At 44.4% G+C, this 24,676-nt stretch overlaps 1 protein-coding gene across 6 annotated transcripts in view; it reads left to right on the top strand.

Annotated features, from left to right (window-relative positions):
* Positions 1-5,340: 5,340 nt before the first annotated feature.
* SUSD6 (sushi domain containing 6) overlaps positions 5,341-24,676 on the top strand; it is an 82,926-nt gene continuing 63,590 nt past the window's right edge. For 2 of the 6 annotated variants that reach the window (XM_031049051.2, XM_031049056.2), the window contains exons 1-2: positions 5,785-5,916; positions 12,423-12,503. The gene's annotated coding sequence lies outside the window, so the exon portion shown is untranslated. The other 4 variants (XM_034061851.1, XM_034061852.1, XM_031049052.2 and 1 more) reach the window with 4 other exon arrangements.

A 24,676-nucleotide genomic window follows, 5' to 3' on the forward strand; every position in this document is an offset into this window, starting at 1 on the left:
CTGCACACTGCATTTGAAGTCACAGCAAGGAAAATTATCTTAGCACAGTGAATACTGGCAGTACTCCAAGAAGGGAAATGCCATGGGAGAGATGATACTCATGGTCTGATTTAGCCTCATGTATCCTTCATCAGCAGGTTATGAACTGTGCGGAGGGCTAAAGAGATTTAGAGACAAGGGGTTCAGCGTCATCCCCTTTGCTTCTGAAGTGCCCCAGCAAGGCAGGAGGATGGATGGTGTGCCAAGATTTCTATCTTTCCCTTGTTGCTTCAGGAGTGTTTTGGAGATGAGCTTCTCTATTTACATCTACTCTGAATGTTAATAAATGAGTAGTGCCCTGCTAAACATGAAAAATGTGTGTGCATTCCAGTGCATGATCCTGGAAGTGTAACCAAGGCTGGTGGAATAGGAGATGTGTGCAGAAGGAAGTGGGAGAAAAAGCAAAACAGGAGAGGTGAACTGTACAGGACACTAATGGGCTGTGGGGATTTCAGGAGCAAACTGATTTGCTGCTGCCCAAATCCCGCTTCAAACAAGTTGCCAATGAACAGGTCACATAGGTGTTATCAGCAAGAAGGTGAAGGAGCAAGAGTGTGCGTAGCTGTCATGTATGCCCAAGTGGGAGGTGCTGTTTGCCAGAATCATGCCTTGCATGCTGCCAGCTCCAAGGAACAAAAGGCACCTCTGGTGTGATGCCAGCTATCCACTTTTTCCACTGGAATCTGGACATGGGGGGGTTGATGGAAGCAACTCAACGTGAGTAGCACTCTTGCATCTTAGTAGTAAGAGTTTCAGAGCTATCTCACTATGAAGAAAAGGACTGTGAGGGAGCCCTCTGAAGCCAAAATGTCTTTGGTGACCGAGCTGGGTGATGCAGGGTCTCTGTAGCAGTTTGTTGCTGGAGTGAAGCTATCTCAGTCTTTTAGCTTGCCAGCTGGGCAGCTCTGCAGAGGAGGGAGCAGATGGCATGGAGCAGGTATAGTGTTCCCTCCTCATCTGCAGGAGCACATAATGCTGGGGAGGAGGACATTGCACTGGATGGTAACGTTACCAGGGCTTATGCGCAGGATGGATTGTGTCACAGCCTGTGGTAACATTATCTCTTAAGCTATTTTTTTTCTCCTCTGATAGTGCTTCAACTGTCATGAGACCTTTTCCAGCTGAACACTACCATCAGGCATTACATTTTATCTGTGGCTTCTCTCTCAAAAGTGAAATTAACTTGAAATGAGGGTCATGTCAGATATGTGGCACCTGCGCAAACATTGATAACTTGTGGAGTCCATCATGGGTTGGAAGAGATGGGCAGGTATGTGTGTGAGGGTGAAAGGTACCGTTTGTTTTCAGAAGGATTTGAAGGGCTTTCAGCAGTTTGAAGGAGAAGATAAGAATTTCATGGCTGGGATTAAAAAGATGTTGCTTTTATCTGAATAATCCAGTGGCAGGTCTGGATCTGGATGACAGGAACTGTCCCTGTGGGGATCTATCAAGGCATGCAGAATAGCTTGTGTTTGCTGCTCTAGGAGAGATGCTTTGTATTGCTGTAAAACAGAGCTTCTCCAGCCCAGCCTCCCCTACCACCCTACTGCTGTGTGTTTGCCAAGGGGGCTGGGGTGAAATGTGATGTGGGGCACCCCACTACCCCATGTATGAGCTGCTGTCTTCCATCAGCCCCCTGCCACAAGCTGCAGACTGACACAATGCCTGTAGGTATCTCTGCCAGGAGGGAATATATCAGTGGGCTAAGACTCATGTGATAGTAAAACTCCTCCTGTGGAATAAAAGCAACATCCTGGGTTCAGGAGTAGCAGTAATTTTTTCTCCTTCTGGAGCTGGTGCAGTGCTGTGTTTTTGACTTTCAGCCTGGGAGCAGCACTGATAACATCAATGTTTTTAGTTGTTGCTCAGTAATGTTTACTCTGACCAAAGACTTTCTGAGTCTCATGCTCTGCCGGGGAGGAGGGTACCAGCAGGAAGCAGAGACAGGGCACCTGACCCAAACTAGCCAAAGAGGTATTCTGTACCACAGCACGTCATGCCCAGGATGTAATGGAGAGTTACCTGGAAGGGCTAGGGCACTGCGGGGTTGGAGGAGGCGGTGAGTTATCAGTCAGCGGGTGATGAGGTGTTGTATTGTCTTCCCTTGCCTTGTTATTTCCTTTATCTTTATTATTATTGGTAGTAGCAGTAGTGATTTATGTTATACCTTAGTTACTAAACTGCTCTTATCTCAACCCCTGGGAGTTACATTCTTTTGATTCTCCCCCCCATCCCTTCGGGAGCAGGGGGAGGGCAAGAAGTGGGGGGTGTGAGAGAGAGACTGCGTGATTTATGGCTGACTGGGTTTAAACCACAACAATAAACAATAAGAAATTAATTGTTTAATCAGATGGGGCTGCACAAAATAAGCATGCTTTGACCTTCTGATGAAGTTTGGCAGCATTCATGCTTTAAAATTTATACTACCCAAAATTAAAAGTTTCAGTTCATTATTTCTTTTCATGTCTGTTCAAGCAACCTGAAAGCCTTTGACTATTGGGAAAATTGTGCCAAAATACCTGCACTGAGACCATAAACTTTTTGCCTGAGGGAGAGGCTCTCTGGTACTGGCACCTCCTGATTTTCCTTTATTGACATGTAATAAAGGGAAAATATTTCACATCCCTGTTCAGAACCTGAAGACTGAAAAGAATTGAACCAGGAGATCACAGGTTCTTGACTGTGAAGAGGGCAGTTCCTGTGCTGGGGGCAGTTGGTTGCATTTACTTCCTCTGAAACATCGTCTGTTGGCTAATGCCGGAATCAGAGTATTGGATTAGACAGATCAGTGGTCTGGTGCAGTATGGCAAATCCAATGTAAAAAGCATTACTTTATGTCTGTCCAATACTTTGGACATACAATCTGCAAATTCTGATTTTTGTGATTCCATGATAAAAAAATAGCAAGCCAGATACATGAGTGTATCTGAGGCCTCAAAGGGTCCTAATACAGTTATAAAGAGAAATAGATATGAATAATAATTAGGGAAATGAGATATAACATAGAAATTAAAAAGTACCTCTAAATATTTAAAGACTTTAAATAGTTGAACCCCAAAATGTGAACCAGCCCCTGTGAGAGATCAGTTTAGTGAGAATTTGCCAGGAATTGCACTTTTCTGTGTGCGTTTATGCCATGAGCAGAGGGAGCAGCGTGGCAGCCTCCTTTCAGAGGTGCGTGGGTTTCTGAACTTCTCTCCAGGTCCAGGAGAGCTGCACCAATGGATCAAACTGGAGCAAAACACAAAGGACAGAGGGAAAATATTGGCTCGTGTCCGAGGTTTCCCAAAGAGAGCAGCTGTGTGAATTGGTAGGTCTGTGTGCAGCTCTAACTCCCACTCTCTTCCTTCCTGCCTTCAGGCATGTTTTCCGGGTGACCATGTAGGTTTTTCCTGCTTTTTGTTTTTGAAGTGCTTTGCAAGAGGAGTGTTTATAGGAAATGTTTTGTCATGTACCATATTCATCTCCTACATCCGATCAAGTGGTAGTAAGACATTTCTATAGCCTATTATGGGCTTTTACTAGGAATGATCAGTGTGCTTTTGCAGAAAATAAGGAAAAGTAAACTTCACCTTTCCAGTAGAGCTACGTTTGCCTCCCCCAACTAAGAAGGAGAACAGCTCACTCTCCATAGTGAAATATGAATAATGTAGCAGATCTACAGAAGGTGTTAATTCAAAGAAGAGAAAGGAAAGCACAGATATGCTTCTTGGTTTCATGCGTGCTCTGTGGATACAGAAGTGTTGTCTTGAGAGGGGCTGTAAACAGATGTAGATGCAGAGAGAGGGGGTGTCAGAAGGTGTAGACCTTCCCACTATGCCTGTGTGCACCAAAGCCCTGAGAGCAATTTCTTCTCCTCCAGCCATGGACCTTCCATTGAAGCTCCTGTCTCTGCTGGTGCTGCACAGCAGGACAGAGCCAGCGTGGTCAATGTTTCCCCAGCCCTGCCACCAGTCTGGTACAGCTGGAGGAAAGCCAAAGGGGCTGCCAGCTTGGAGACAGGAGATGGGGCAAGGAGCAGGCCGGCAGATGGCTGTCTGCTCAAACAGCAGCTGCTGAGGGGGCTCTGCATGGCTTCTGTGTGCTGTGGGGTACTCACAGCAACACACCAGAAGTAAAGACTCTCCGCTGCCCAGGTTCTGCTGCAATTCACAGCCATGGACAAGGCAATGGGCACCTCACAGTAGGAAAAACCCCTGGGCCTGGCAACAGAGGCTTGAAAATACAGAATCACTGAATTATTATGGTTGGAAGGGGCCTCTGCAGATCATCTAGACCAGCCCTCCTGCCAAGGGGCTGACTGGCTGGTAGTTTCCTGGGTCCTTCTTGCCTTTTTTGAAGATGGGTGTAACATTTGCCTTCTTCCAACCGCTGGGTTTTGCAGCCGCGTTCTTGCCTCCTGCTATGATGGAGATGAGCAGTGGAAGGTCAGAGAGGGCTCCGGCCCCATTCACATCCATTGCTCCCAAGTGCCACGTTTCTGTGCAGCTCCACGGGAGGGGGTTTGACACAGGGCTCCCCTGATACCTGTGTCTGCAGTTTGCGCTGGGGCTCCCACCACTCACATGGTGGAGTGTTGTTCTGATGTCCTCAACATAAAAAGGACATGGAACTGTTGGAGCAAGTCCAGAGGAGGGCCACGAGGATGATCAGGGGACTGGAGCACCTTCTGTATGAAGACAGGCTGAGAAAGTTGGGGCTGTTCAGCCTCGAGAAGAGAAGGCTGCGTGGAGACCTCCTAGCAGCCTTCCAGTATCTGAAGGGGGCCTATAGGGATGCTGGGGAGGGATTCTTCATTAGGGACTGTAGTGACAGGACAAGGGGTAACGGGTTCAGACTATAACAGAGGAAATTTAGACTGGATGTACGGAAGAAATTCTTTACTGTGAGGGCAGTGAGGTGCTGGAATGGGTTGCCCAGGGAGGTTGTGAATGCTCCATCCCTGGCAGTGTTCAAGGCCAGGTTGGACAGAGCCTTGGATGACATGGTCTGGTGCGAGGTGTCCCTGCCCATTGCAGGGGATTTGGCACTGGATGTTCTCAAGGTCCTTTCCAACCCAAACCATTCTGTGATTCTCTGATCCCATCAGACCCGCCGCAGCAGCCGCTCGCAGCAGGCGGAACGGCAGCGCCCCGCAGCGCCCCCCACCGGCTGCGCCGGGAGCTGCCGCCGCGCGGTCACTTTAAGGCCCGCCCCGCCCCGCCCCGTCCCTGGTGCCCGGCCGGCGGTGCGCGGGGCGGGGCCTGGCGGGCGGCGGCGGCGGCCGGGGCGTTGCGCGGGTGAGACGCCGGGGCGGCCGGGGCGTGCGGCCGCCGACCTTCAGCCCCAGCGCTGCGGCAGCGCCGCCCCGCCGCCCCTGCAGCCGTGAACCACCGGTGAGCCGCCGCGGGGGGAGGGTGGTGCGGCTCGCACCCTCGGCTGCGCCGCTGAGGGCCGGCCCGGCGCTGGCAGCGGTAGCGTCCTGGCTCCGGCGGGGCTGCGAGCGGAGGAGCGCGTCTCGGGCGCCGAGTGAGGCCGAAGGTGTCTGCGACGCTTCCCCGGGCGTGGGGCGGAGCGGCCCCCGCCGGCTGAGGGAGAGACCCGCTAGGCGGCCGACCCCTGCCCGCGTGGCCGGGGGACGGCCCCCGCTTCCCTCGGGGCCGCGGCGGGGCTGTCCCGCCGGGGCTGTTGCATAACGTCACCGGCGGTAGCGGCGTCTCCCCCGCGTCACGGCTTCCTCTGAGGGCTGCGGGCTGTGAGGTGTGTAGTTAGGCGTGTGGGGAGAACCGCTGGGGCTTAAAACCCCCGGGAGTAACAGCCGGGAAGTGTGCCCTGCTCTGTGATACCTTTAGGACGGCTTATGGGTTCGTGGAGAGACGCGGAGTGTCCGGGAGCAAGGTACGGGTGAAGGCACTGCTGCAGATGGTCTAACGTGAGAAACTTTGTGTTCGTGAGGGCTTCATCTTTGCTTTCTTATTTATGGTACTCTGACAGCGCATGGAGGTCAGACCTCCCCTGGCAGCTGCCTTCAATGTGCAGTGCCCAGCCTGAACTCGTATGTGTGTAACGAATCCATCCTAAATCCCTCAGAGGATCTGGAACTCAAAAATAGCGGCGCCGGGCTTTTGAGAGCTGAAAAGCAGTAACTGTTGTAAGTACCCCTAAAATTGAGTAAAAGAAAAGGAGTAAAGGATGTGAGAAGGCTATAATAAGTAGCTCTCATTTCTAACTTTACTTAATGCAAGCAGTGACACGTTGGTTTTGTTTGTTGTTTTTTTTTCCATTTCTGTAGCATTCTTCTAAGCAGATTAATGCAAATACAGTAGTTTCAAGTGGGTTTATTCTCAAGGGGGTTACGTTGTTGGGAATGGACTTGGATCTCGGGGCAGTTACAGAAACAGGTTTTGTCGGGTGGAAGGAGGTGAGAGGAAGTAAACATATAAACTAAAAATATCCTGAAGCTGCCTTTGGAATGGTCCAGAGCTAAACTGAGCTGATGGGCACAGAGGATTTTGCACTTGTCAGGTTGCGCTTCCTAGTGGCTTTTTGTGCGTGTTCCCATAAATGCTATTATGTAATGGTGCTTCTCTTGGCAGGAGTCTATTGTCACCGTAATTCATGAGGTTTCTGGAGCAGTGCAGCTTGTTCGGGAGAGTCGTTGTCAGAATAATGGGAAGAAGGGTTCTTAATAGGAGGTTTTAACCTCTTTAATTTTTCATGCATTAGGGCTAAGCTCCTGACATCTGGATCTGATCCAGAGTATCTTTACTGTCCTCTGTTGTTCAGCTTGTCCTTCTCTTCTCCTAGGCTGCCCTATAGGTATCAGACACCAGCTTGCCTGCATCAGAGCTGGGAAGACATTGCCTCTTTCCTATAATAACAATTTTTATACTTATTTTTTATGCGTGTTCCTTCCCCCTTCCCCCCCCAACCAGAAGCAGAAGTGAGATAGTTCTTTTCAGAGTACTTAACTGTTGCTTGGAGAAAAATACTTGAGATAATGGGAAAAGGGGACTCTCCCCAGCCTGCATCTCCAGTTAGAACTTGTCTGTATACATCAAAGGGAGGCAAAATGCCTGAGCAGAGGGAGAATTTGCATATTAAATGCCAGTGCTCTAAGGATCAGTGCTTTTGTGTCTGCAGTTTGTCGTTTATTTCATCCACTGCCTTTTCTTCAGGTGTCTGTCATAAATCTCTTTGTAAGTCTGCCTCCTTTTCTTCTTTCCATGCCATGTTATTTCTGGGGGACATACATCTGTGCAGAGAGAATAATTCTTTCCAGTATTGTAATCTGGAGGTCAGTTGTGGCACTGGCAGTTTTACAGCTGTCACTTCTGTCTTTTTATAACTTGCATGTTATTTCTGGGAGTGATTCTGTAAGCAAAACTTGGAGAAGAAAATAACTTTTCTTGTTTGGAGTTCCATCTGCTCACTTAAATTGGCTTGTCCTGTTACATAAATGACTGGTTTATGGACCACTGGAAAAGAGAGTACAGTCGGAAAGTAGGAAGGCATGTTTCTTAAAGGGGCCACTGGGAGGAAGGAAGTGTGCCTGAAAGACCTGTAACCTAATCAAGCTTTTAAAACCAAAGATAACTGTTATCACTTAATGGTGTTGCATCTCATTGTAGAGCAGAGTAGCACATGACAATGACACCACAACCTGCTCATCGTAAAAACGCAGATGCCCTCATGTTCCTATTTGAAAGTCCTTTTTTATACTCAGATGCTTCAGTGAGATCTGTCTCCTGGAGGCTGTAATTTCCCAGCCACAATACTGCTGTAGCAGAAACTTTGGTTCTGTCACCTTCTCTCCGCTTGTCATGCAAATTGACCCCGTGTGGTGTGTGAGGAGGACCTGATGTCCTTGAGTTGTTCAGTGGCTGTCTCTGCTGAAACAGTTTCCAGACAGTTGTCAGCAGAGTTTATGTTTAGTGCAACATGTGGAGGTGCGCTGAAATGGCTGCTTGAGCTTATGAGCTGCTTGGGGAGTTGGCAAACAGCAGTTACTGAAGTCACTAAATGTGTGTCCTGCCTGTGGTGTAGTGATTTTTGATGGGATTAGTTCTGTCCTGTGATCGTGGTTGTTTTCAGCTACTTTATTCCTACCTGGAGAATTGTTTCAGCGCTCAGTAAGAGCAGTCTCAGTGGTCTTAACCTCAGCTCCTCAGCTGTGCAACCTTTTAGCTGGAGATTTGGGTTTCTGTGTCTGTGGCTGTTCCTGTTGCATCACTTCTGCTTTTTATCAGTGCTACTTGCTCTCACCACAGCCATCTACTGCAATACCGCCCAAATACGTCTTCTGCTTATTTTTGCATTTGTAAGAAAACAGCTGTAAGCTGCTGGCAGCTGTCAGTTCAGGAAGGTTTGATGCTGCACCCAGAGTCTGTCAGGCTACTGCTGTTTTCTACTATTCCTTTAAAAGCTGCATCTCTTCCTGCTAACTTGAGATCCTCCCAGAGAAGCTCATTGCCTGCTAATACCTGCTTGAAAGGTCAGTAGCTTGGAAGCCTTGGTCCTGCACTTCCAAGTCTGCACCCTGTTGTGTGCTCTGCTTAGTACAAGGACTCCCCGCAGCTCCCCTACCCTCTGAGCCACTTGTTGGCTGCTATAACCAGCTGATCCCAGCTGATCAGGCTTAGCTGGGTGAGAGGCAGTCTTTCACTGGCAGGGTTGGGTTCCGGGGGTGGGGGGAATGCAGCAGGGATTGAATTCTGCTTTAGGAGTGTGTAAATAGAAACATGAAGGCGTTTCCTAAAACAGGAAAAGGGAAAACTTAACCTGTATGTAGCAAAGATGCTTGCTGATACTGTGGTATTGGTTACGGTAGATTCCTCTTGCCAAAAGTACAGTAGTCTGCAATTACGTTTATCTAGTTGTCATGACAAGTGTGATGTCTTTAGAAATGCCATCATACGTGTTTAATCTCTGTAAAGAAGCTATTCTGGGTACAAATTGAATTACTTCAGAGGTAACAATTTAACTCCTAGCACAGAGGGTAGTAGTTAGGGATAGGTAGATGACACTTCGCAAGTCTTTCTGTGTAATTCACCTGGTTTTGCTCTTCCATAGTTATGCAGACAGTATTTTCCTTGACTTTGCTAGCAGGAAATGGAAATGCTTCTATAAATTTCAGGAAGCAAACTTTTATATGTAGCAAGAAATATTTTCACCCACCATCCACATGCTTTAGTTTTGTTATTGGGTAGTGGCAGTTATTGCTCTCTCACAGGAAGCCTAGTATTCCTGCATGGCTTACTTTGTGATGCAGCCTGCAAACACGGTATTTTCAGACTGAGCCTAGTGATGCTATAAGAGACTAGAGGAAGCCTGGCCTGTTGTTTGCTTGATTATTAATTTATTTTAAACAATGATAATTCAAGACAGTTTATTGAAGAAGCTCACACTGTCAAAGAGCTGCAGGACCATAAGTTAGAGGTATGAAACCCCAACCTCTTTCGCACTGCTTTGGTTGTCTTTTTGCCTCAGTTTTCTCTTTCTTCACCTGTGCATTGAATGGTGGGCAGGCTGTGAAAGTGGAGTGTACGCTGAGAATCTTCTCCACTGTGCAGAGGATTGATGTGTCATGTCGCTCTGGTGATTCCCTGAGAGGAACTGCTATCCTGGCAACTAAGCCCACCTAGTAGTAAATGTGCTTCCTGGTATAGGTGAGTGTTAAGTGGAATGGGTTGGTCATCACCTCTGCAGCAGTAACCTTGTAGGTAAGGTAAAGTCCAACTTTTGGAGCTGGTAGAGCATGGTAGAAGCAAACTGACTTCTGGAGGCACTTTTGTGTTGTGAGTGAAACCCTGCATTGTATTTTACTGTAGACTAGAATGGCTTCCGTTCCAGCAGCATAAACTCACTTGCCATAGGAATGACTTCCTTGTAGATCCTTGAACTTTACTAGGCTGAAATGTGTACCATTTCAACCTCATGCTCAGAATTGAATCAGTAATCTACATGTCTGTTCATAGCTTCCTTAGCTTACACTTTAAAAACTCCAGAACCATTTTGAAAACCTTAAAGCTGTTCACATTTTCCCTCAACTCATTTTCCTCCTGGCCTGTAATTAAATGTTGCTGTGGTTTGCTGCTGTTCCTTGTGTTTCCTTGCATTGGTTTAGTAGGGTTTTGTAGTAAAATGGGTGGGAATTGAAAGAACGTCTAATCAAAACCAAGTTTGCATCTTGTTTGAAGACAAAGATAGATCAAAAGTTATGTTGGAGTATTGAATATGTTTCTGCAGGACTCTTAAGGGAGCACAAGTTTTAAGAGGGCAATCCTCTTGATACTTCATTCTTAAAAGCAAATCCAGAAAAAAAACCCCAAACCAAATAAAAATACACTCCCCAAATTCTGTAAGTGAGCTTGAGAGTGATGTTCTGCTGCTGCATAAAAATACAGATCTTTCAGTAGCTAAACTTGCAACTTGATTTTTCAACAGTAGTTGTTAAAGGCACCTTGCTTTGAAAAGAGCTTTAGTTTGTATGTGTAGTTTTAAATGCATAGATGAGTGAAATGCCTGACTGTCTCTGACCTATTTAACATGTTTGGATTGTTTTTGGTTGTTGGGTTGGTTTTTCTTCTTGGTAAATAACTTCTGGGAAGTCTTCAAGAAGTAGGATTGAAACAGCCCACACTAATACAATTACACTGTGGGGTATGCCAGATCTGCTTTGTTTATTGGATCCTTATTGTGCTAGTCACTCTCACAAGGCATTTTATTTGTTAGACCTAGTAAGGTGCTCTAATGTTAATTAAAACCCCTTTAAATGAGGGGTGGAGGGAAGGTGAAGATGCATACTGGGTATGTGTTGCTCTCTAATGAGCCAGAAGGCAAAAGGAAGTTGATGTGCAGTGAAGAAGACTTACCAGTAATGCATGGTTCTCTGCTTTGTGGGCATTCATTATATTTGAAAGTTAAGGCAGCAGCTGCCTTCAGAATAGCCTGTGTAGGTTATCTTTTGGTGTCGGTACACAGCCTGAGGAGGATCAGTTCTGTGCCAGAGCACCAGCCTGGAAGGGTGATGACATCTCTGCTTTTCAAGAGAAGTGTCAAAATTGCAGAGCATTGCTCAGAGGGTATGAAAGCTTCACTTCTCCATCTGCCACCACATATGCCACTGGCGACCCAGTGGCCACATGTGGGTTCATCCTGAAAGCTTTAAACCCAGCTCCTCTCTGAGGGCTCCTCACTCCTTTTGAAAGTCCAAAAAGGGCATGCTGCTTGCTTCAGGAGAGGGAGGCTCCTGTTTCCCCCCTAAGAAAATGTGGTAGTATGTCTTTATAAAACTAAAGCATTAATGTAAAGAGCTACATGATCCTGAAATGCTGAAAACTGGTTCTGTGGTGTGCAGCAAAAATATGCTGGAGACTCATTGCAAGCTTTGCCCTGGCTTTGTGAGCAGAGTCTAAAACAACCCAAGTCTGCTATCAAAGATCCATTAAACCCCACCTCATGGGTATAGGGAGCAGGGTTGTATGATCAGGGAGTTGTCTCTTTTGTTTAGCTTATGATTATTTAAGTTGAATGAGAGACACAAAGAGGAGTTGCTAGGTTTACTTCTAATTCAATTAGCTGTGAGAACCTCCATCTCAAATCTGTTTCTGGTGTGCTGTTTTGCAAGGGCTTGCACAAGTCTGAGACTGAAAAAGCTGACATTTAAATGTGACAATGAAGTGTTTAACAACAAAGGAGATCTCTAAGCAGGCTAGACAAAAATTCCTTTCAGCTGCACAGCTTTTACTTTCACTTTTGGATGACCAGTTTGCCCAGTTCTCTGTTGCTGTGCTTTCCAAAGGGGGAAGATTACCTTATTAGTAACATTATTTTCTTATTAAGTCTTGGAATTTTTAATATTAATGCTGAATAAAAAGGCTGTGTGGGGATAAGGTACAATAAAACGTACTCATGGTTCTTTTGGCACTATGGAAGTAAATTTCTACTCTCTTATGCTTGGAAATATGCAGTATTTGTTTTTTGTGATCACTAGATCTTTATTTGTAGAAGTGCAGGTGTGTATCAGATGGCTGGACTTACACAGATTAGAACTGCACGATTTTGGGTTGCATCTCAGAAGTTTCTATCCCGTTGAAAAGAAGAATCTACAAAGTTTGAGTTTTCAGTGTTTTTAATAACACTCTGCTGTGCTTGAAACTGTGACCTGTTCTTACACTTGGGTAGTTTTGAATATTCTTTGTTTTGTAGGAACTTGTGCAGTATATCTCAAACCCACATCTGAATTTTATGTGTAATGTCTGTGTCTGAAGCATAGCTGTGTCCTAAAAACATTGTGGAGCTGCTTCTACCTTTCAGCCTTGCAGCTCTTTCATGTGACAGGGTGACATTCTTATCCCCTGTGTATTCACAGCTAATACGTAATTTTTTTGGTGTTTTCCTAGGTGTGTGAATCAACCTATCGTCACTGAATCATCACTTTAATCATACTGACAACCATTGTATGCCAGCTTGTCTCAAACTGGGTAAGATGAAAACTAATACTTTTCCTGACGCTTTGCTTTAAACCCACATTTCATTCAAATGCCGTGACTTTTCTGTAGACTAAAGTCAAAATGTGCTGCCTTCCATGTTGTTCTGCAGCGAGACAGCCAGTTACTTTAACATTGCTTCCTGTTTTGAAAGCTGCTGTTCTAAAATGTTGTTAGGGTCTGACTCTTTTGTAGCCATGCCTTAGCATTTTTCCTGGCACCTCTGTTAACCTGTTTTTCTGTGGTGTTCAGATACCACAAGCTGTTTTTTACCTGGTGTTCTTTGCTCCCTTACCACTCCCTGCTTTTGCTGTAGAAACTGTTGCGCTCTTGCCTTACAGAGTTCAGCATGCAGGATAAGCCATCTTGAGCAGAAAACTGTTTTGATTCCTCCCTCTCCCAACACTCTACCTGCTCCCAGATGTTACCTTTGAAAACCTATCTTGCTAGTATATTTTGCTTTAGTGGCAAGAAACTACCTGGATATGTCTTCCAGGGAGCTAAACCTGCTTTTTGGTCCTCCTCCTTTTATCCTCCTTTAAAGAAGGAATGTAGATTGGGGGTGGGGAGGAAATCCCTCTAAGGCTTTCAACAAGGTTATTATCCAGTGCTCTAGGGGAGTCCTAGTGCTGACGAACTAATGTGAGCTTTTGTTCTGATGTTAATCAGGATAGGGATAATTCTTCTGACTATGCCCTCTTCCCCTCAGATCCCTCTAGCAGCCATAAGGCTTTAAGCTCCTTTGCTACCACTCTTCTTGCTGTGCTGGCCTGTTCTTGTTTACTGCAACTGCTACTTAGAGTACACAGGTTTGAGTTTTGAGAGGGTCTTGTTAGGAGAGCCCATTTAAATATTTTGAGATTTTTTGGGTGCTTCTGAGTGATCCTTGTACACTTCAGTTAAATAGGTATCTTAACTATTTCGGTGAATGTGTCTGTATTTTTTTGTGTTAAATAAAATGCTTTTTGATGCAAGACACGTTGGACTTGAATATATTGGTATCTTTTGTTTCATGTTGCGACATGCATTTGAAAGAATGCAAGTCAGCATGTAGCTGAAACTTAAGAGATATTTTCCCTTCTGTCTTTTCTTTCCTCCTTCCTTAGCTAAAGCAGACAAATACAGCTTCTCAAATGCTTTTAAATACTCTTAAAGAGACTAACTTCTGATCACTAGTCCAAAGAGCTCTGGAAGCTCTCTAGGATGAATGTGTATGCAGCCTGTATGTTGTTTTGGTTTATGCCAGTGATCTGCTCCCAGTCTAAAGGTGAACTGCACAGCAGTAGAGAGGTGCTTGAAGCCTAGGTACATAGGGAAATACAACTTTGCATGTAGTATGATACACACACACACAAAGCCCGTTAAAACTATAAACTTATTTGTGGCTGTGGGGAAGGGGTGGTGGTGAAGATATAGGTTGCATCTGATGTGAAATGATTGCATCAGAAAAAGCTGTTAATAATGTCTTGCAGATCAAAAAAGGAAGAGGAGAAATGTACTGAGTTAGCCTCTTTAGCCTTTTCTTGGCAGTACAAAGCTGATGAGAAGCTCATCCTTGTGCTTCTAAAATCAGGTCTTCTAGTACAGGCATTTGGTTTGTGAGAGCAGGCTCTCCGAGGATAGATTGTGGCAATCTTCCATGGATAATCTGTCCTGAGTCTGGCTGAGCTGGCCTTCTGGTGAATTTGTAAGTGAGTTTGCAGTCTTTCACTAGGGACTGTTCTCTGGGCAGGGTGGTTGAGACCCTGTTTAGTGTCAGTACAGAACAGAGGGATAGAAGGGATTTAGACAAGTTAAAATCTTCCCTAGAAGACAGAGAGTATCTGAGTGCATCCATGCAACTATCATCTGCATATCAGAGCAATGCTCTTGTAGTGTTTCATTTTGATGGAGAATGCTTTTTCCTTATGTGGAACTGAAAAAGGCCTAAGGGTGATGATATAAAAATCTGACCTTTTTGTAAACTACACAGTTTTTGGCTACGTAGACATAATGTCTAGATCAGGTGAGCTTGGAAACATCTGCAAAAAGGTATTGGGGCAGAGGGAGAAAGCATCCAGCAGAGGATGCCCATCTGAAGAGACTAATTTAAGATGCTTTTTTGTTAGTGACTGTGCAGAGCAGAGCACAAAGGTAGTCCAGCAGCTCCTTGATGCAGACCTGCATGGAAGCAGTAGCTGTGTAAATGGGTTTATCACTGCTTCCAAGCAGCAGTTGTTTTTTAAGGTTGATTCTGTTGACAGTATCCTGAAGAGGCATTACTAACAGGTGCATTGTGATGCATTTTACGTGGGTAAAATTATGGGCTAGGCATAACCGCTTTTGCCTAGCACTATTAACCCAACAGTTGTTAAATCCCTGGAAATGCTCATTTTCAGGGTGGTGATTGCTTTTATGACCTGAACATAAAAACCAGAAGGCGCGTGCATTGTTGCTTTTATCTTTTCTTTACTCTCAATTGGTATATGCAGGGCACTTCCTGCAAATGAGTGCCCTGTACTTAGTTATTCATATTCTATCACTTTTGAGCATCCTGCTTATGGCTTAGGAAATAGTTACCCTGAAATGGTGTGTGTGAGAGGGAGACCGTAGCCAAGCTGCAGTACAGAACACAGGATGCTGCTCCCCTATTTTATTATCCTGTGAAGTAGGAAAAGAGGAAGATGGCAGAAGCATTTCTGAACAGCTCCTGTGCAAAGCTTCCCGTAAGGCCTTGAAAGCTCTCTAACCTGTGCTTTCTTGTCTGTTCCCCCTTGTCTACTAGAACCACTTGTAACATGGAAAGCCTAAAATCCAAGTGCTTTTGAGAGTGATGTCCACTCTGGGGTCAGTCAGTGCTCATCTGCATCCCTTCATACATACCAGGGTTTCTTCTTTGTATATATTTTGACTTCTTTTTTTCTGAGGTTAGTCTCTCCTTTTCAAGTGGTAATGTGGTGTGAAATTCCAGGGCATATGGGAATTTCTTGGTATTAAAAATTAAGGAAACAGTACAGAATATTTAAAATCGGTATGTTTTTCTCCCCAGATCTTTTCTTTCTGCTGTACTGGTAGGAAGCCAGAGGGGACTTCTGCCTGTTTCTTTATGTATGAACCGAGAGTTTGGATTCTAGACAGTGCTGGATTTTTAGTGGGGTTTTTGGTGTTTATTTTAAGGTAACTTGACGGACAGCTTAACCCTTGTGATTCTCTGGTTTAATCTCTGGTTGAGAGAAAGGGAGACTGGTTTTCAGCAGCCACCACATCATGGAGACAGTATTTTGTTCCATTTGACCTATAATAGTTGCTTCTTCCCACCTCCTCCTCACTTTCCCCCAGCATTTTGTGGAACTGATGCTTCTTGATTGTGATTTTTTTAATCTGTATTTATCCCATATGAAGCTATTTTTTAAATTAGCATATTTTAATAATCAATAAACACATTACAAAAAGGCTCTTTAACTTCTGATGTGACAAACAACTTGCTGCATATGAGAATGGGAAGATTATCTTGCTGTAACCCTGTGCTCCCCGGCTGATTCCTCTCCAGTTCTGTTGCCTTAAAAGCCAGTTGTGTTTACAGGTAGAGCTTAGCATCTTGGGAGATGCTTGTGTCAAACTAGCTGGTGATCAGGTACCTTGCCTAACCTTGGAGTGGCAGGTTGAAATGCAGCACTACCTTTGGGTGTGATTTCCCCTCTGACTGTAGTAGAGGATCAGGCTCTGACCTTATGCTCCTTAAACAGGAGCTGCAGTGAGGCAAAGTGTTCTCACATGGGATGTATAGATTGAGGTACTTCTGTATGAGGATGGGTTCTTAGGTGAAAAGGAAAGTGTGCATGGGGGAATGGGTGCTGCTAATGTCTTTACTGTGGCTCTTGCAGGAAATCAGCAGTATAGCTGGTCTACTATCTCATTTGCTGAATTACTCTCTTCTCTTTACCTTTCCAACAGGAAGGGCTCTGCAGCTCCTAAGAGAAAGCAGTTTTCTCTAGCAGTTCAGCAAATCTGTTGCAAGAATCCCAAGAAAGGACAGCTATTTGTAATAGGCATCAGAGCTGTTGATACGTAGCTTAATTCTGGGGCAAGGACTCACCTCTGTATTGACACAGGGGCAGTTTTATGGTAGTAAAAGCCCGGAGTGAACTCATCAATATGAAATACACAGTGAAGTAAAAACCTGGCTACATCACATCTCCTATTCGAGAGGTATGTCACCTGAAGGTAGGCCTGCTGCGGAGTAGGTCAGGGCCTCTGTTCTATGTTTTAAGTGACTCACAAGAAACACCTAGATTCTTCAGAAGAATTTAGGTGTGTTTTTGTTGGTGGTATTTACTTGTTTATTAACTAAAACCAAGCTGTGCTGCATAAAGTGTGAGGCAGCACAAGGAGGTGGGAAAAGATATGTGTATTGTAGTCTTTTGAAAGGGCCTGAACACTAAAGTTGGAAGGAATTGATGTATTTGAGCCACTGAATGTTAACAGTTGGCTCTAACATGCTTCTGAACTCTGGAAGCATGGCTGTGAAAATAGTTCTGGTTGCTCCTCGCAAGTTGATCTCTATTACCTTGGTTTATCTGTGTACCTGTGACTGGTCTTTTCCACTGTTTCCAGCCATGAGTATACTAGTGCGTTGGTTGGTGCTGACTGAAGAGGACTTGAGTCAGAAATACTGCTGCTTTCGAAATGATGCACATGCTGCAACCTCTCCAAGCACTGTTCCAGACAAGCCTTGCTGAATTTGAGATATGTGATAAGGTTTTTATTTCCTCCCCCCAAAGTAGTTGGTGGCATGCAACCATATTTGCTAGAGCAAGCTGGAGTTTTATAGTCCTCCTGCACTGTGCATTTAATTGCTGCATAACTGACTCCAGATGTTTCAAGCATACATTGATTTTTATTATTTTTTTCCTTTTTATGCCAACTGTTTAACAGATTCCCAGTACTCAGGGGAATTTTGCACCTTCTTTCTACTTAAAGTAGTACTTGGAGCTGTTGAGAGAGATTATTCAGCTTAGGCAAGTGTTAACAAGGGCACATGTGTATCCTAAGTTCCATAAAGATATAGTGGACACTCGCTGGTTGCTCAGAGAAGTTCAATGCAATGTTTTCTCCCTTTCAGTGCCTCATGCTGGATGCTCAATTTGATTCATTCCCACTAGTGGTGGATTTTATAGGACTGATATAGCAAAGAGTGCAGAGCATTTTATTTTTTTTATCTTCCAGGCTGTGAAGATCTATATTACATGTAAAATCAGTATCTTCTACCTACACCTTTTTTATTTTTTTTATCTATTTTTTTTCTAGGACTCATTCTTATCTTAGCCTTCCTTGTCTTGAGTTCTTCTGTCTCCTTTTTGTCTATGAAGCCAAAAATACTGTACTGGTGATGGTAGAATTTGTTGCAAGTGTAGAAGACAGCCTGTTTTTCAAGTTGAAGCAAATTTTTGGAGATACCAGAGGTTAAGGAGGAGCAGGTAAGGTATTTTAAGCAGGCTTTTTGAAGCTGGCTTAACTCATTAGTTATAGTGGGATGAGCCAATGAATTCAGAGTTATTTCTGACTTGTCCTGGGAGGGTGATTGCTGCAACAGCCTCTGTACCTGGTGCTTGAAAGACTGCTGCAGAGATCCTCTCCACTTTTTGGGGAAGGGAAGGAAAATAAGAATATTACAAACAGGGTATTTGGAATCCCTGTGTGAGTGTGACACTGTGCCTGCTGCCAAGGAATGGAAAGCTGAGAAAGGTATTTAAGCTACCCTCCCAGTGAGAAGAGACTGACAGCTCCAGTGGCTGAGGCTCTATTAGCTTCTAAGGAGCAAAACAAGTAAGGTTAATAGGTGATTAGCGTAGGCAGTGTTAATGCGAGCTTTGCATAGTGCCATGAATGGGATGTAGTTGTTGCCTGGGCTTCTCTACCTGCTTCCTGCCTATCAAAGCCTCTAGCATCTGCAGGAAATGGATCAGCAAGCTAGATGAGCTTGTTTTGCATGTGAATTTTTGCATACCAATATGCTTACAGTTTTTGAGGGTAGATCAGTTCTGTCACTATGTGTCTGTTATCAAAATGTAATTTACAGTGTGCTACCCAATGCTCTCTAACTGTGATTAACAAATAACAGTTAAAGGCCAATAACATGCAATGAGGAAAGTAGGGAAATAAAATGCATGTGAAAACATAACTCATTAAAACTGAGCTAGCCTGTTTCTTTTATGTGAAGCTTCCCTTAGAAAGGTGATGTACCCTTGGGAAGACAAACCTTGCAACAGTCTACTGGTCTCCTTGTGTCCAGGAACTGCTTCTTGAAAGAAACAGTGTTACTTAGTTTCCTGCTGAGAAATACTAGTTTTGGTTGTAAAAAGACAGAATTACAAAGGTTGGATCTCTGGAGCTACTATAGACCCAACTTCCTGCTTGGAGCAGATACTCAGGTTGTGTAGGTCTGGATACAAGTGGTGAGTCTGGATGTTTTTCAAGATAGTTCAGGCTACATGTAGTATGTGAGTGTCCCTCATGAGATCTTCCCTCAAGAGAAATACTGAGCTTGGTTCCCCATGAGTGAAATCATTGCTACTGGCCAGAGAACAACAGAAGACTCAGAAGAGGATTGGGAAGACTTCTGTGAAATCCACATGTTTATGTGATGTTCCCCTGCCTGCTGGAGTCTGGGCTATGAGGCTCTTTACTATCAATTCTGTCTCTGTAGAGCATAGATCCAAGAAGAAATGGTAAGAGGTCGTAGGTGTCCTCTCAAGAGAAGCTGTTGTGTTTAACACAGGGAGAAGGAAGATTTCTTGCTTTGAGTTCTTGTCTTGTATCAAGTAGAAACATCTTTGCCTATCTGGATGTGCCAACTTATCTCCCTTTTTTCCCATTCCTTCATCCTCTGATGAAAGTATGTATTCAGGACATACATGTCTGAGAACAGATAAAACATTTCCATCCATATAACATTGTTTTCAAGCACCACTGCAGTCTCTCATGCTGTTGATTGTACACCCTGGGGATATGAGTGTTATTATTTGGCCATAGGTTTTTGCCTTTAGGATGTATTTGGCAAAAGAAGTTTTAAGTAAGTTCAGTTAAGTTTACCTTGGTATTAAAAGCTTCAACCCCATTATTTTTCCTTGGTATTTCTGTGAAGAAGACATTGCTGCAGTGAGACTTGCACTTGGCTGTATTTTATAGGTAACCCTCTGTAACACAGGATGAGCTTCTTTGATGTCTTATGGAACAAGAAGAGTTAAAGTATAGAAGCAAAAACTCATTGAGTAAAAATGGTATGTTTATTTGCTTCCACATTTAATGACCATTTCCAGTGTAATAGGGCATAATGCGTGGCTGCCACATGCCTTGTTACTGCGGTGTGTGACTTCATTATGTTGTGGTTTCCCCAGTGTGTGGCTGTAAGGTTGCCAAGCCTTCAGCTGGTGGTGCAGGGTTGTGCCAGTCATACCTGGCACATGGGGAGGTGGTGACCTTCTACGTGTGTGGGGAGGACCAGAGTTTATGTACAGCATGGGGTGGGGTGCAAGCATTGGCATTCCTGTAGCTGGACACAGGAGTCTTTATTCGTTTAGTCATTTGGTCTCAGGTAATTGCCAAACTTGGGAATACAGGGCTGCTACCTGGCCTGGAAAGAAAAACAGTCTTAATGCAGAAATGCTGTTCATGGGTGGAACATGTTAAGGCAGAAAAAAGCAGAGAGGGATCTCTGCTGCTGCTGAACCAGTGGTGGCTTCTGGAGTGCCTTGCTCCTCATGGTGTTGCAGGCTGTGGAGGAGCACATTTTGCTTTAGTAAGCATAGAATAAATTAGTTTATCTAGAATGCAGGCATGGAGTGATAGGTATGCCACAGAGGAAGATCTCTTGAACAACAGCTCAAGATACTTTGTCCTGTGGGTGTTGTCGGGGTGGTTTTTTGTTTTTCTTTTTTTTTCTTTGTTTTTTTTGGGGGGGATTTTTTTTTGTTTTTTTTTTGTTTGTTTGTTTTAGATTGTTTTGTTTTTTTGTCTTGAGATACCAAATACCTAAGTTTGAGTTATTTGTCTTTGTTCTGGAGGAGGGTGAATTTGAGCATCTCTTAAGTAGTAGCACTTGAGCTGAACCATGTCTTCTTTTGCATCATCAAATGGAAATACTTCATTGGACAGGAAAGCTAAAATAGAATCATAACTAAGAATAGGACCTTAAGATCATCCAGTTCTAATCCCCCTGCCATGGGCAGGGGAGCCTCACACTAGACCATGTCATTCAAGGCTCTCTCCAACCGGGCCTTGAACACCGCCAGGGATGGAGCATTCACAACCTCCCTGGGCAACCCATTCCAGTACCTCACTGCCCTCACAGTACAGAATTTCTTCCTTGCATCCTGTCTAAACTTCCTCTGTTAAAGTCTGAACCTGTTACCCCTTGTCCTATCACTACAGTCCCTAATGAAGAGTCCCTCCCCAGCATCCTTACAGGCCTCCTTCAGATACTGGAAGGCTTCTATGAGGTCTCCACTCAGCCTTCTCTTCTCCAGCCTGAACAGCCCCAGCTTTCTCAGCCTGTCTTCATATGGGAGGTACTCCAGTCCCCTGATCATCCTTGTGGCCTCCTCTGGACTTGTTCCAACAGTTCCATGTCCTTTTTATGTTGAGGACACCAGAACTGCACACCTCACAAGCGTGTCAAGGTCCCTCTGGATGGCATTCCTTCCCTCCAGTGTATCAACTGAACCACACAGCTTGGTGTCATCAGTAAACTTGCTGAGGGCACACTTGATCACACTGTCCATGTCACTGACAAAATTATTGAACAAGACCAGTCCAAATACCAATCCCTGAGGGACACTGCTCATTACGAGTCTCCAATTGGGCATTGAACCATTGACTGCAACTCTGTGTGTGGCCATCCAGCCAAGTTCTTTATCGGGTTGTCCATCTATCAAATTGATGTCTCTCCAGTTTAGAGACAAGGAGGATATCATGTGGGAAAATACTTGGTGTTTAGAGAACAACACAAAAATAATGCTGTTGTGCTGGGGTTTGTGAGTGTCTGATGAGCAGTGATTACTGAAAGGGACTCCCTCAACTGGGAAATCCTGCCTTTGTCTGAAAAACTTCTCTACATCTGTGCATGTAAGATTGGAGTGTGAAATGTTACTTTCTCTGTTCAGATCATAGCGTACTCATTGATGTAGGTGTGGTCATTTTGATATCTCACAGGATAAATCTGGTCCTTCCAGGTTTGAAGGCTTTGCTATGCCCCTGTTTTTCTTCTCTGTGTTGTGAGAGGTAATGAGCAACCGAGGTATCGTGAGTCTAAAGTTAAGACCATGGCAGAGCAGCTTGGGGCCATCTCTTAATACCTGAAGCTCCTTTTAATTTACAGAAGAAAAAAAAATAAATCCTTTAATTACTGGATAGATGACAAATACGTGATTCAAAGTGAGATTTTTGAGGTGAAGCTTAACTGCTTGTAAGCTGGAAGTAATCATAGCTCTCCTTGCTAATGAAGCTTAATGGTGGGACTACAGAGCTGAGAAGGCAGACTTGGGAAAAGACAATGTAAAAGACTTATATTTTCTTTTTGTCAGCCCTGTGAAATACCAGCCTTTTGCCATCAGCCTCTTTATCCTTGGCAGAGGATAGGTGCTACATGCAGAGTCATTTTGGCCACTGCCACTTCCTGCAGTCGTGTGTGCTTGCTTTGGGGTCACCCACGCAACTGCTGGTTTCTTTTCAGGCTCCCACTGCTTTGTGCCCTCCAGAGCAAAGAGGACCCATCTCCAGCTCTGTATTCAGGTCATCCTAAAATGGATAGGCAGTCCCAAGTTCCACACTTGAAAAGGATTTTGTTTGTCTCCACAAAAATCTGCCTTTCCTGAAAACAGTAAGAAGGTGGTTTGATCATTGTTAGGCACAAGCAGAATTAATGATACTAGGAAAAAAAAAGGAGCCTAGAAATGTTCATAGGGAAATCCATATTTAATCTCTCCCAGTAGCCTTTGGCTTGGTTAAAGCTATGCTGCAACCTTTCTGATTTCCAGGACTATTGATTGCCCCCTGTGTCTGAAAATTCATTTAATTATGTGATGCTTTTGCTGGCACTTGGAAGAAATGTAGACTATAGATCTTACTAGGAATTGATTGGGAATAACTTTTGGTGGCATGGAAAATTTTAAATAAGAACATGAGCTGTGTGCAGAAGCCTGAGTTGCAGAAGGCTTTAAATACAGAAACCTGCATCCAGTTTTCAGCTTCCATACAAGATTGCTGCACCACATGGGAGGAAATGACCGTTCTACAAACTTGCCGTCAAAAGTTGCCTTTTATAAGCATAAAGATGAAGCTCCTGGTCCCAAGATGAGATTGCTAGGCTCCTCTTTCAGTAAATACTTAGCCTGGCAATAGCTAAAATTCAGTTACTGCATTTCTTTTTCCTTCTAGCACTTTCTGCTATGAGACAGTTGTTGTCCTTGTCTCTTCAGTGGTGCACTCCTTTTCTTCTTATTGCTTGTAAGGAGGCTGAAAAAGCCTTGCTGGCTTAACAAGGAACTTGAACTCTACATGAGAACTATACACCAGGTACAGGGGAAACTGCCTTTTTGTCTCCCTGTAAGCAAACACTTGGCTCTGCTGGAGACACTTCTGGATTGCTCTGTGTGTAGGAGTGCTCATCTCTTGGTTTCTTGCCTGAATTTCCTTCCATGGGTAGAAAGTGAATGCAAAGCGAGATGCGTGGGTTGGGGGCAGTAACTTACCTAGGCTTGGACTGGAGTGTTTTAAAAGGATGGAGGGGATAGACAGGGACATGTTGTGACCTGGATGGATCTGGTAAACAATGCTGGTACTGGTTAATCTGGCCTGTCATTTTCCATTTCATTTATTTCTGGCACTGGATTGTCAGAGTAGGCTTTTCTATAGTGTTCTCTTTGTGGCTTAGACTGCTCAGCGTTGCTGTAAAATCCTTCTAATCCTTTTTGCTATCAGTCTCTTGCAACGAAAACTCAATTGATAAAGCGAATGCTTGAATTTCAGAGAGCAAGTGTGGATTCAGATTTGGGAAGAAAAGGACCAGCAAATATGGGAGTCCCTTGTTGTGACTGAGGGACTCTTACAATAAGTGAATTAACTTGTGTGCTGTATTTTGACAGCTGTTGAGGGAGATTGCTAGTACCAGGGGTCTTATCTCCCTGCACGAGACTTTCACAATTAAATGATACTCACCGTTTGAGCACCAGGTGCTCAAAAAGAAAAAGACCTTATTGATCTGGGGTATTTTAAGACATAACATGGATGCATTCAGATTGTCCCTCTTGCCTTATAACTGCTGTGTAGGGTAGAACTGCTGAATTAGAAGCTTTCTCAGCCTGCTGTGCCTGTGTTCTGCAAAATACTGTAAGGCATTGCTGCCATGTGCCTGCCTCACATTTGCTGAAGAAGGTCGTGTTTTTGGGTGCTCTGGTCTGAACTAACTGCGTTAGTTGCGGTTCTGTGCAGTGCTTTCAGGAATTGAGGATGGCTTCTCAATCGCAGTTCAGGTTTACTGTGCTAACCATGCTTACTGCTGCCAAATGCCTCACAGCTCCAGAGCATTACAGTAATCTGATGGTGACAAAACTAGTCTTCCAGTATTGAAGCTCTGACTGGACTGTGGATAAACCAGTCTGTTGTTAGGGCTAAGCAAAACTCCTACAGGAATGTTCTCATCCTCATTCTGGCATCCTGTCATCTGAGCTTGACTGTGTGGGCCAGAATACTGGCAGCACTGGTTCTTCTGAAAGGCAAATCTGGACTGGGAGTGATGGGACTGGAAGAGGGGAGGGGGAACAGGCATTTTCTCCTCTAATCTTGGAAGGAGTGACCTATTACTTTGGCTTTTAAATATGAATGAACTCATTCTCCATACTTCAGCTACCAACCATATGGTATTCCTGATAAAAGTAGCAGACGTTCTTCTCTAGCTGTGTTTTGCTTTGTTACACAGATTGTCTTTGTTTTCAATCCTGTCTGCAATGGACTGTAATATTTTTCAGATCCAGTGTTTCAGGTTATTTCCCTGAATTTCTAAATGTGTATTTACAAATAACACAGTCTGCATGAAATGTTGTTTGGGTTGTGGATCTGATGTGTGTGTGTACATAGGTGGCAATTGAATCCTGTGTTCCGGATCAGTATGATCAGCTGAATAATTTCTCCAT

This window comes from Melopsittacus undulatus, chromosome 4 (assembly GCF_012275295.1).
Source record: "Melopsittacus undulatus isolate bMelUnd1 chromosome 4, bMelUnd1.mat.Z, whole genome shotgun sequence".
NCBI lineage: Eukaryota > Metazoa > Chordata > Aves > Psittaciformes > Psittaculidae > Melopsittacus > Melopsittacus undulatus.